The sequence below is a fragment of the Hevea brasiliensis genome, chromosome 4, assembly GCF_030052815.1.
Source record: "Hevea brasiliensis isolate MT/VB/25A 57/8 chromosome 4, ASM3005281v1, whole genome shotgun sequence".
NCBI classification, from domain to species: Eukaryota; Viridiplantae; Streptophyta; class Magnoliopsida; order Malpighiales; family Euphorbiaceae; genus Hevea; species Hevea brasiliensis.
This window is the reverse complement of record NC_079496.1, coordinates 113,663,274-113,675,384: the sequence shown is the minus strand read 5'-3', so window position 1 is coordinate 113,675,384 and position 12,111 is coordinate 113,663,274.

Here is a 12,111-nt window from a genome sequence, read left to right as displayed (position 1 = left end):
TATATAGTTTTAAATTGAAATAGTTTTAAAATTACATTATAAATGTTATGTAATTATAATTAAATTGCTATTTTATTTTTCTAATGTTATTTTGATAAAATATATTACTTTTTGTATTATTAATTAATTCATACTGTTCATAACTTTTATTAATTTTTATACAAATATATTATAATTTGAGTTTTTTACTATTTTTATATTTTATTTATTTAAATAAGTATTAAAAGATTAAATATATTAGATTATTTAATTTATCAAATTATATTTGGTATTTTATATCTTTTACCAATACTATATTTAAAATATGAACAAATTAATTTATATGAAATAAGTAAACAATTAATATTAAGTGTAATAGTAATTATGAAAGTACATATTTAAGTTATATATGTAGAAGATGGACTAGTACTAAATTTAAACTTTAACCTTTTAAAAGTTTACGGTTTAAAAAGAGATATATTATTAAAAGAGATACTAGGAAAAGGATAGTACAGAGAATAATAATATATGAATACATTAGTTAGTATTAATAAAAAAAATATGTGAGAGATTATAAAGAGAGAGAAAGTAATAATAATGGTTAAATAGATTAGTATTAAATTTAAAATTTAATTTTTTAAAAGTTCAAAATATAGAGAGAAAGAGGAAGAAAGAGATGAATTCATATTTTAAGTCGTATAACTACCACTAAAACTGCGTAATTAAGTTATGATTTATTTAATAATTTAATACAAATAAAATAGTTTAAAATAATTTTTATGTAATTATTATTATTATTATTATTATTATTATTATTATTATATATATATATATAACATTTTAAATTTATTTCTCATATAAAATTAACTTATTTTTTATAAAAATTATATTTAAAATACAAATAATTATATTTTATAAATGTATTTTTTATTTTGATTATATCATAATTTTATATAATAATATAAAATTTTATAATATATTATTTTATTATATTAAAACCATATATTTAATATTCTGACTTTATTTTTATACAAATTAACTTTATTTAAAAAAATAAATTACAAATAACTATATTTTATACATTAATTATATTATAATTTTAAATAATATATTTTTATATATTATTTTTAAAACAATTATAAATAAAATAAATATATTTATGACATTATAAATTATAATTACTAATATAAATGTTTAGCTCACGAGCTTATGAACTAATATTAAAATAGACCTATTTAGCGAGTCAGATCGCGAGTCTATTTAACAAGACAGATTGCAAGCTTGTTCAACGAAGTAACTTGTGAGTCTGTAAATAAACTAAGCTCGAATTCGAGTTCGAATCAAATACTGCTCGGTTCCAATAAACGAGCCTAAAATTTGAGTTTGAGCTTGGCTCATTTAGAAAATGAATTAAACTGAATAGAATTATTATCTACTCGAACTTCAAATGGTTCACGAGCGGTTTAGTTCATTTACACTCTTAGGTTAAAGTATGGACCGAATCAAGCTCTTTGACCTTGCATGTCCTTCGTCTAGAAGGACTCCCATTCCTGTGCTTCCCATGGCGGCTCATACCCTTCTTTGGGGGAAAATTATCATACGGGTGTCTCATGGGAATAAAAATACGAAAAAAGAGTTGAAAATTCAAAAATTACCAGAACGGGATGAGTTAAAAATACAGACGCGAGTCAAAGTAACATTTTTAGTTGGGACGCTATCAAGGATAACGTGCGGAGGCAAACCAGTCGGGACGCTGTTTTTAACAGCGTCCCAAGAAACACGACCATTCACGTCCAAATTTAAAAAAAAAAAAAAAAAAGCTGGATGCCACTTATAGTAGCATCCGGCTTTTGTTTTAATTTTTTTTAATATTTTAAATAAAATATAAATATTATTTTAATAAATAATATAATAATTAATATTATATATTATAATATTTTTATTATAAAAATTATTTTTTAATTTCAAATTAAATTAAATTTTATTTAAATAAAAAAATTAAAATATTATTATAATAAAATAATTAAAAATTAAAATAAAAATTTTGGACGCTATTTATAATAGCATCCAAATTTTATTTTTAATTTTTTAATAATTTTATTTTATATTTTAAATAAAAATACAAATATTATTTTAATAAATAATATTATAATAATTAATATTATATATTATAATATTTTTATTATAAAAATTATTTTTTAATTTAAAATTTTATTAAATTTTAAATAAATAAAAAAATAAAAAATAAAATATTATTATAATAAAATAATTAAAAATTAAAATAAAAAATTTAGACGCTATAATAGCATCCAAATTCTATTTTTATTTTTTTAATCAATTTATTTTATATTTTAAATAAAAATATAAATATTATTCTAATAAATAATATTATAATAATTAATATTATATATTATAATTTTTTATTATAAAAAATTATTTTTTAATTTAAATTTAATTTAAATTTTAATTAAATAAAAAAAATAAAAAATAAAATATTATTATAATAAAATAATTAAAAAACAAAATAAAAAATCAAACGCTATTAATAGCATACAGATTTTATTTTTAATTGTTTTATTTTTATATTTTAAATAAAATATAAATATTATTTTAATAAATAATATTATAATAATTAATATCATATATTATAATTTTTTATTATAAAAAATTATTTTTTAATTTAAATTTTAATTAAATAAAAAAATAAAAAATAAAATATTATTATAATAAAATAATTAAAAATTAAAATAAAAAATCAAACGCTATTATAATAGCGTAAGATTTTATTTTTAATTTTTTAATTGTTTTATTTTTATATTTTAAATAAAATATAAATATTATTTAAATAAATAATATTATAATAATTAATATTATATACTATAATTTTTTATTATAAAAAATTATTTTTTAATTTAAAATTAATTTAAATTTTAATTAAATAAAAAAAATAAAATATAAAATATTATTATAATAAAATAATTAAAAATTAAAATAAAAAATCAGAACGCAATTTATAATACATTCAGATTTTTTTTTTAATTTTTTAATTATTTTATTTTATATCTTAAATAAAAATATAACTATTATTTTAATAAATAATATTATAATAATTAATATCGTATATTATAATTTTTTATTATAAAAAATTATTTTTAAATTAAAATTAAATTAAATTATAATTAAATAAAAAATTAAAATTATTTTTAAATTTAAAATTAAATTAAATTAAGAAATTTTTATATTTTTTTAATTTAATTTAATTTGAAATTGAAAAATAATTTTTAATAATAAAAAATTATAACATATAATTTTAATTATTATATTATTATTTATTAAAATAATATTTTTATTTTTATTTAAAATATAAAAATAAAATAATTAAAAAATTAAAATAAAAAATCAGATGCTATTTAATTAAAAAATTTAAATAGCATCCGATTTTTTATTTTAATTTTTTAATTATTTTATTTTTATATTTTAAATAAAAATATAAATATTATTTTAATAAATAATAGTATAATAATTAAAATTTCATGTTATAATTTTTTATTATAAAAAATTATTTTTTAATTTAAAATTAAATTAAATTAAAAAAATATAAAAAATTTTAATTTAATTTAATTTTAAATTGAAAAATAATTTTAATTTTTTATATTTTTTTAATTTAATTTAATTTTAAATTGAAAAATAATTTTTTATAATAAAAAATTATAATATGTAATTTTAATTGTTATACTATTATTTATTAAAATAATATTTATATTTTTATTTAAAATATAAAAATAAAATAATTAAAAAATTTAAAATAAAATCTGGATGCTATTATATAAATAGCGTTCAGATTTTTCATTTTAATTTTTAATTATTTTATAATTTTTAATTATTTTATTATAATAATATTTTATTTTTTATTTTTTTTATTTAATTAAAATTTAATTTTAAATTAAAAATAATTTTCTTATAATAAAAATATTATAATATAATATTAATTTATTATAATATTATTTATTAAAATAATATTTATATTTTATTTAAAATATAAAAATTAAATAATTAAAAAATTAAATAAGAAATTGAACGTTGCTATAAGTATAGTCCAGATTTTCATTTAATTTTTTTAATTCTTTTTATTATAATAATATTTTATATTTTAATTTTTTATTTAATTAAAATTTAATTTAATTTTAAATTAAAAAATAATTTTTTATAATAAAAATATTGTAATATATAATGTTAATTATTATAATATTATTTATTAAAATAATATTTGTATTTTATTTAAAATATTAAAAAAAATTAAAACAAAAGCTGGACGCTACTTATAGTAGCGTCCAGCTTTTTTTGTTTTTTTTTTGGACGCTATAAGTAGCGTCCAGCTTTTTTTGTTTTTTTTTTGGACGCTGTTAAGAACAACGTCTCGACTGGCTTGCCCCTGCACGCTATCTTTGATAGCGTCCCAAGTAAAAATGTTATTTTAACTTACGTCTGTATTTTTGTCAAGATTCAACCTATGGGTCAGACCGGCACTAGGACCATGGCCAGCCTAAAGCCCCCGAGGCCCGTAGTAAACCTAACTATTCCTTAACCCAACTCTAAGCCCCATTTGGGTCTAATTTCAAGAATTCAACCGGACAGAGTCCGGCCATAAAATGGACCTTTCAACAGGGAGTTTTTAACTCACCAAACCTGTAAACACAATATATATCAATTGGGGAGCTCAGCTCACCCTCCACACTCATAACAACATAAAATAAATGGGAGCTCTGCTCTCTCATCCAGTCCATCAGCATGCATAGAATAATAAGTTTACAGGTCCAAAATAACAATTTATATTATAGACCCAATTCATATGAATATTTCTAATACATGCGGAAATTCTAGGAGTAAATAAAACTACACAAATATTAATAGACAACCTGCAAAGGAGAAAAGCAGGTTAACCACAATAAAATCCTCCTGTAGCCTGAAAAAAATATTGAACAGGAGTGAGCGTTCGACTCAGAGAGTAAAATATCAATTTTAACCATAATCTCTATAACTATCTAAAACTAATGCACCCTGTAGAGTGAAATGCAACAACAGCAATAATTTCACATCATAGCAGCAAAAAGGTAATTTGGAGCACTCACACACCCAGTAAAATCAATCATAATATATAGGAGCTGATCCCCTATACAGCTCTCTTAAATCCAACCTGGTGCCAGTGAAGAACTCAAGCCGGACTTTCGCTTAATAAACCAAATCGGGGTCCCAGCGAAGAACTCAAGGCTTGACTACCCCCGAAGGATCGGATCCCAGCAAAGATCTCAAGCCGTGACTATCCGTCCTATCCATAGTACACACCACATCACACGCACGCCAACGCACACACACTGCTCCAAATTACCGCAACAACATCCATGGCACTTTAACAGTTATGAATGCAACATAAAACGTGCCTAGAGTTTAACTACATAGATACATACATATAAGTGATGCATGGGCATGCTTAAACATATAATAATATCGAAATTACAATTAAAATTAATATTTTACTCACAGACTTGACAACGGTCACTGTGACGGATGGGCGGAGGAAGAAGGCTGTCCCGGCTCACCTGACAATTACATTACAATCATTTAATAAATTTGACTCAATACAAATCAAGAAAAGACCAAATACGTCCTAAGTCGTGCTGAAAATCCGACAGAGTTTCCCCTATACCTAGGACCTACCCAACCTGCAAAAGGGCTCAAAACACACTTCTATATTCACAATCCATATATCCACAACTCAATCACATCACACAGCCCCTCCTGGGCCTATCAAATCAGTCATCCATCACAATATGTAAAATTTCAATTTAGTCCTTATAATTGATCATTTTTGCAAAAACTACCCAAACAAGCTCTAAAAATTCTAAAACTTTGCCCCGCGGTCCTTAGCAATATTACTAGGCTATTGCAAAAAGAATTATAATTTTCTGAACTACCACGAATATTTTATGGATTTTTAATCCTATTTAAGCACTAGAAAATTACGAAAAAGCAAGGTTCGGGTTTACCTTTGCCGATTCCGACTCCCGGGACGCGCTCGGGACATCTGACAATGGTGGGGTAGCCAAAACCTCGATTCAATTTGGAGACTTTTTCCGGTAGCCGGTCTATCTAGCCGGAAATTCACAGACCCGGATAACTGTCGAATTTTCGCTAATTGAAGATACCTACACGAAGCCCACAACACGGGGGTTAGTACATAAATTTTACGGAATTTTCTAAGCTCATTAAATGCTCGAAAAAACACTGCGAAGTTTCGTGGGACCCACCGAAAAAACGATGTCGAAAAAATTTGAAATTTATATCGCCATAAAGCTCTTGATGAGTGGAGCGCTCTGGTATTCTCGGTTTACTCGTGGGGTTCACAGTTTGCGAGAAATTTAGCCCAAAAATCAAAATGGGCTAAAACTTCCCGGGTAAAAATTGGACAAACCGCTCAATGGATTTCGGTGTTCTTAGTGTCTATGGAAAGCTCTCGACGAGTAGATGAGTTTAGACACAAGACCCGATCCGATTGGTGGCCGGAAGACGGCGCTGGCCGCTGCGTCGCCGGTGCCGTTTTCCGGCGTTCCAGGTTGCGGCCGGTGGGATGGGACGGCTGGAGACGGGCGCCGGCGAGCTGGGGTGGCAGGGGAGGCGGCGGCGCGGCAAGAGGAGGAGGGAGGAGAGAGATAACGGGAGAGGAAGAGAGGAGGGTCAGGACGTGCGCAGGGAGAAGAAGGAAGAAAAAGAAAAGGCCGATCCGATTCGATCGGTCCGATCTAATTTGGTTCGATTCGGACTGTTCAATTCAAGATATTGAATTTTTACTCTGTCTTGGGACCGAAAACGAGGTCCAAAAATTCCGAAAAAATTCTAGAAAACTCAGAAAAATTTATAAACTCCAAATATATTTTTAGTTTTGCCACATGGTCTTTAAATTAATTTTTAAAAATCATCAAAATTTATATTTTCAGAAAATCGAACTCGATTTTTAAAATCCGAAAAATCTCAAATAATTTTTTAAAATTTAAATAAAATTAAAATATCAATAATACTAATAAAATAATAAAATTTAAAATTTTGGGGTGTTACAATTTTTAACTCACCTTATTTTTATAATTTTCAACCATTTTTTCATATTTTCTTTCCAATGGCACCCTAATTAACCTCTTCATTGGTGGCTCTATCATGATTGGGTGGCGGATCTTGATGTTCATTGGGTCACACACGTTTAGCCTAGGGTTTGTATTGTGGACTTTAGGCTTTGGGCCTTTGATTGTTTTAGGCTTTAGTGTTTGTTCCACTTGGCTTCCTTTTTTGTATTTATTATAGGCCGAAGGCTGTGTAAATCTTTGTTAAATCCTTTGAAAAAAAAAATCTTTGTTAAATCAATAAAGCTACATCTTAAAAAAAAAAAGAAGTATATAGTTAAATTCAAATTACAATAAGATTGATTTAATTGAATATTATTATAAAAAAATTATTTACATTAATTTAAAACAATAAAAATAAGTAGCCTAAATTTTTTGCATGATGTAATTGTCTTTCCAGCATATGAAAAATTCTACAAATACCAAACAAAGACATAATTAATTTTCTTATTCTAAAAAATGGATAAATTATATATTATGAATTGAGTAAATATTAGACATATGGCATTATAAAATCTGGAGATAAAAAAAAAGTCTTATGTATTCAATAATTAATACTAAATATTTGTGCATAACTAATACTTATATAGTTATATATTAATATACTGTAAAATTTTAAATTTTACGTTAGAAAATTTTTTTTTTTAATAAAGATTCATTCATAAAACAACTCAGCTAGATAAAGCATCCAAAGCTACAAGACCAGAGATGGAAGGGAACCTCTTCCATCAAAATGAGTTCATCAACATCAAGGCTCAATGCAAATTTTGCAAGTGCATGAACAACCAGATTAGCCTCTCAATGCACATGAACACAATGGACGAAACTGCAATCATCCATCTCCATTAAGAGTGATTGGATTCTAGTTCCAAACTATGAAGGCAATACCAATCTCTTCTGCACATGATTTACAAGAAGCAAGAAATCAGATTCTAATGTTAGGATTTACGTCTTTAATTAAAAATAAAAATTGTATAATATGTTAGAAAATTCATTGAAAATTTTAATTATATTAATTCTTAATAATAATGTAAATTTTTTATTGTTTCTAATTGATAAAAAAAGGTCACCCGATATATTGAACAAAAGTAAAAAAAAAAAAAATCCTAATTATTTTAAGATAAGAAAAAGCAATTCAGTGACTAATACAGATTGAGAAAAAAAAAAAAGAAAAAGAAAACCAATTAAATGACATGAGACTAATAAGTTGTTTCTTGTGTATGAATTATTAGAAAGCTTATATGTGAATCAAAATTTTAGCGGATATTTATTTTTTTTTAAATTAATAAATAAAAAATTTTAAAATAAACCATTGTATATATAATATAATATTATAATTATTAATTATGATGAGTTCGATTATAATCAACAATCAAAATATATTCGCTAATAGTTGTGCTGAATGAATTTTCAAATAAATGATAGATGTAGAAAATCTTTTCCTGTTATTTTCCTACCAATATTTGTGCCTCAGACCGGATAACGTGGAGCTAAAAAATTTGTAACTTTAGAAAAATATAAACAAATAAAACTTGACCCCGTGTAGCTCAAAATGAGCATTGATTTTGATGATAACAAAATTCAAAGAGAATCTATCTAACCCAACTTCAAAGTGATGTGTAGATTCTTTGTCTTATGCATAAAGAACCTTTCAAGTTGTATCTAAGGAGAAAAGATACTCAAAGACATTTCAAGACAAATTCAAAATGAGAAAAAGACTATGGAAGCCAAGACTCAAAGAAAAGGTATGAAAGGCATAGTGTTAGAGTCTTAGGTCTTTTGTGAAAAGAATGGATGAGAATTTAGTCATATGGAGCTCAAAAATGAAAATTTATTTTCTGATTATTTTTTTCTCATCATGACCTTGGACACTGCTATTGAAACATTTTTTAAGGTCTAAATCATTTTACATTGCAAGTTGAGACATGCAGCTGTTGACTTAGTTTCCTAACTGGTTTGCTAAAATTTTCGGTTTGCTAATGTGTTTGCTAAAAACACTAGTTTACTAACCAGTTTGCTGACTGCTCCTAAAACTTCATTAGTTTGCTGACTGCTCCTAAAACTTCAACTTCGCACAAAAGGACAAAATAACGGTCATTTTGTGTTGGGCAGTGTGTATAACGTTCCAAAAGGGTTTCAAACGGTCTAAAATGATTTGGGACTATAAATACACCTTCCTTACTTCATTTTAGTTGAATGAAAGCTTAGATTTGAACTCCAACATTGATTTTTCATTTATTGCTTTCATTCAAGAGCTTTAAAGATTTTGAGCTTCCATTGGCAAATCAACTCATCTCTTCTTTATAGTTTGATTTGTATTGAGTAAGAGTGAGTGTTGAAATATTGAATTGCATTCAAGAGAGGTTGTACAAGCACCTATTGAAGCTTGAGAGAGAAAGTACTTGTGATAGCACTTGTGAAGGTTTCAAGCTACCTTGGTGTAAAAGCTTGGTGTTGAGAAATTGTAAAGGGCTTTTGGTCTCTTGCCTTCAAAAGAGCAAATAGTGAAGAGAAGACTTAAAGAGGGTTCTTTGAGAGAGTGGATGTAGGCTAGTTAAGCCGAACCACTATAAAAATCCTTGTGTTTGATTTCTCTAACCCTTACTTCCTTACTTTTGTGCAATTTTAAATTTTCCCTCATATACATGATATTGAATGTTGGTTAAATAGATTGAGTTGATAAATTTGTTGACATTTTGAGTTACTTGAGAAATTGGTTGTATATTGTATGATAAATGCTTTGTTAGATATTGCCATATAAATTGATTGAGGCTTGAATTGAAACTTAGGAACACATTGTTGAAGCACATATTACTTTTATTTTACATAGAGAAACACCTAGTTGAACAAAGCCACAATTTTTCATTAGGCTACAAGCAAGGGCCGAAAAATTGTTAAAGTCCAATTCACCCCCCTCTTGGACTATTTTGGGACAACAAATTGGTATCAGAGCCTGACTCTCTTGCTTAGGGTATTACAACCTTAGAGTGATCCATAATGGCTAGTTCATCTAGTAATACTGCCGGTATACCTGCACCTTTAGTTGAAGGCTACTCAATCACTAGACCACCACTTTTCAATGGCACTAATTATTCATTTTGGAAAGTAAGAATGAGAAATTTCATACAATCTGTAAATATAGATGCATGGAGAATTATTAAAAATGGTCCACATATTCCTCAAAAGAATGGTACAGGAACTACAAAAGTTCCAAAACATGAAGATGAATATGATGACAATGATTGGAAGAAAATCTCTATAAATGCTAAAGCTATTAATATTTTGCATTGCTCACTTGACCTTAATGAATACAATCGTGTCTCAGGATGTCAATCTGCTAAGGAAATTTGGGATAAGCTTGAAGTGACTTATGAAGGAACTGATGTTGTTAAAGAGTCCAAAGCAAACCTTCTGATTCGAGATTATGAGCTATTTGAAATGAGGCCAGGAGAATCAATTGCGGATATGAGTACAAGGTTTACTGATCTTGTAAATCTTCTCAAAGCACTTGGTAAAAGATTTGAGGAAGCTGAACTTGTGAAGAAAATTCTTAGATCACTTCCAAAGTCTTGGGAAGCAAAGACAACAGTTATCCAAGATACCAAAGATTTCAAAACATTCACCTATGATGAACTCATTGGTTCTCTCATTGCACATGAGATGGTATACAAGAAGGATGAAGTTGAAAATGACCAAAAGAAGAAGAAAAGCATTGCTCTCAAGTCAAATAAGGATGAAGATAAGAAGAAAGGAGTTGCATTCAAAGTTGACTCAAGTGACAACTCAAGTGCTTCAAGTGAAGATGATGATGAAATGGCTATGCTTGCAAGAAAATTTAAAAGAGCTTTCAAGAAAGGAGGAAGCAAATACAAGAAATTCTTGAAAAAGTATACTCCCAAGGATAAACACTTCAGAGATTCAAAAGAAGAAATTGTATGTTATGAGTGTCACAAACCTGGACATATCAAGTCCAAATGTCCATTGCTCAAAAAGAAGAAAGGAAAAGAAGATAGGAGCAAGAAAGCTATGAAAGTAGTATGGAGCAACAGTGAAGAATCTTCAAATGATGAATCAAGTGACAAAGAGGCTGCTCTTCTTTGTATGATGGCACTTGAAGAGAAAGTCGAAAGTTCACAAAAGGAAGAAGAAAGTGACAATGAGGTAAACTCTTATGAATCTCCTAATGTAGAAGAACTTGAACTTGCATTTGCTAGAGTATATGATGAGTATAGAAATTACAAGAGAAAGTGCACTAAAATGAATTTAGAGATTGAATCATTGAGATCACAAAATATTGCCATGTCCAATGTGCATAAAGAAAATGAATTTTACAAAGGACAAATTGCCATGTTTAAAGAACTAGATTTAGAGTTGAAAATCTCAAAAGATACTTGTGAAATGCTCATTGAGAAAAATAAAGTTCTTGAAGCTAAAGTAGAGTCTTTGACAAATGATTTGGCAAAATTTACAAAAGGAAAAGAAACTCTAGATGCACTTCTTGGAAACCAAAGAATTTCGAGTGAAAAATATGGAATTGATTTTAATGGTTTCATGAACTATGACAAGTATAAGAATCATTTCATTAAAGCATCTACATCTTCCTTGCCTAATGTTACATGTTATTATTCCAATAAAAGAGGTCATATGATTAGCTCTTGTGCACTTAGGAAAGGTCATTTTAAGGTAAAGAAGGTATGGGTACTAAAGGGAACCTTACCTAAAGTCACTAACCCCCAAGGACCCAAAGTTGCTTGGGTACCTAAAGCTAAATGATTAAATTTCAGGTTTGTTGCAAAGGGATGAAGGAAAGTGATAAATGGTATATAGATAGTGGTTGTTCAAAGCACATGACTGGTGAAAAGAACAAGTTTTCAGAAATTGCAATGAAAGATGGAGGATATGTAAAATTTAGAGATAAAGGAAAAGGAAAAATAATTGGAAATGGCACAATTGGAACCAAACC